This window comes from Rhipicephalus sanguineus, unplaced genomic scaffold, assembly GCF_013339695.2.
Source record: "Rhipicephalus sanguineus isolate Rsan-2018 unplaced genomic scaffold, BIME_Rsan_1.4 Seq1015, whole genome shotgun sequence".
Lineage (NCBI taxonomy): Eukaryota > Metazoa > Arthropoda > Arachnida > Ixodida > Ixodidae > Rhipicephalus > Rhipicephalus sanguineus.
In genome coordinates this window covers 87,698-89,639 of record NW_023614171.1, presented here as the reverse complement: position 1 = coordinate 89,639, position 1,942 = coordinate 87,698, and the positions used below count along the sequence as shown (strand labels likewise).

The 1,942-nt window shown below is 42.4% G+C and overlaps 1 pseudogene; it reads left to right on the top strand.

Annotated features, from left to right (window-relative positions):
• Nucleotides 1-657: 657 nt before the first annotated feature.
• LOC119375910 (uncharacterized) lies at nt 658-1,348 on the top strand (annotated as a pseudogene).
• The last annotated feature ends 594 nt before the right edge of the window (nt 1,349-1,942 follow it).

Here is a 1,942-nt window from a genome sequence, read left to right as displayed (position 1 = left end):
GGGCTTTTTAATCCTGTTCCTGGGCACACAATGCCTTCACCTAAAAGAAGTAAATCTTTCCCCGTGGTTAGTATACAGTGCTGCACGATGTTGTTTTGTCTGTATCTGTGATGTTACTGAAGTCTTATGTTACTTTCACACAACCCAGTGTTACTGCACAGAAGCTGCGTGCCTCAAGTTAGGTTCAGTGAAAGTAGGTCATTGTCTGAACTTGCTGTGTATACCATTTGTAACACCTGACACGTTTGTGAATTTTTTGTCTTTGCAGATTGCAGCCAACAATTTGGGAAAAAATGTGCTTCCTGCAATGATTTGAGGAGCAAGATAAAAGACTTGGAGGAAAAGCTTGGACGGATGCACCAAGATATGTCGGAGCTGCAGAAAAGCAATTACCATCTTGAAAGTAGGCTTGATGTGGCTATGTCACAGTTGCTGACCCTAGATACAATTAAGCAGTCAGCCAAGAGGTGCATGTTTTACACTGGTTTACCATGTTATGAAGTTTTTAATTCTTTGCTGAAGTACTTTGCACCTAGGGCCAAGGAGATGTCTTATTGGAGCTGGGAAAAGAAAGGCCACAATGAAAGTCGTGGCCGACCGAAAGAAACAGAATTAGCCACAGAATTTTTTATGGTTCTTGTGCGGCTGAGGACAGGAATGCTTGGAATGGAGCTAGCGCGCAACTTTGGCATGTCAGAAAGCCAAGTCAGTCGTGTTTTCACAACATGGATCAACTTTCTGGAAAGGGAGCTTTCGCACCTTAACCATATACCTTCTCGAGAAGAAATTAGGGCACATCTCCCAAAATCTTTCCGGCATTTTGAAAATACTAGGCTTGTTTTAGATGCCACGGAGGTTAGAATTCAACGACCATCATCACAGAGTGCACAGCGCCAAACGTTCTCCCTACAAACATTTCAACACATATAAGGTCCTGATTGGGTGTACCCCTGATGGATATATAGCATTTGCATCACGTTTGTGGGGAGGGTCTGTGTCGGATAAGGCTATTCTGCAGTCCAGTGGGCTTCTGGATAAATTGGATCCTGGCGATGCAATTATGGTTGACAAAGGGTTCACATTCCCATACTTGCCGCCTGGACTGACAATATACAGGCCTCCATTTCGAGAACGACACGAAGCGCAAATGAATGCGCAAGATGTATTAGAAACCAGGCGCATCGCATCGGCAAGGGTGCATGTAGAAAGGGTGATTGCACGCGTGAAAAGCTATCGCATACTGGACCGGCCTTTCCCTATTTGTATGATTGACATTGCTGAGTCAGTCTTCAAAGTGTGCTGCTACTTAAGCAACTATCGAAATGTACTTATTAAGGACACAGACTAATGGGGATCAAGAAGTGTCACACAAATTTTGAGAATTGTGTTACGCCTCTACAATCTTTGGCTTGGCTTTTAAGTCACTTTCGCTTACTAATTTCTCTAGCTTATGGAATGTTCATTTTTTTAAAGGGACACTAAAGAGAAAAAATTAATCAGTTTAGATCGATAAACCGTGCTCTGAGAACTGAATGTCGTTAATTTTGCCATCATAGGTTTAATAATAGAGGAGAAAATAAAGTTCAAAGTTTCATTTTAAAATTTCGCGCCTAAATCTCCCCGCGTGACGTCACAGATTTCAAAGTGTATTTATCGTATTTTGGTGCCATTGACTCTACAAAATTATCCCAAAACTTGGTATACTAAGCCTATGGTCCCCTCAGAGGACAATGTACTTCATTTTTACCGATTAGGAACTACGTAATCCCTAGAAGGTGCCGTCAAAACATGTGACGTCACGGCGAATGGTGCGGAAACTTCAAGGTGGCGTCACCACCCACATTTTGTTTTTGCGCTTTTTCTCGCTTACTAAGCGTCTTCTCGCAGCAAGCGGGGTGTTTTTGGTATCGTGAAAGAGTACTTTACTAATATGAGAAAAATT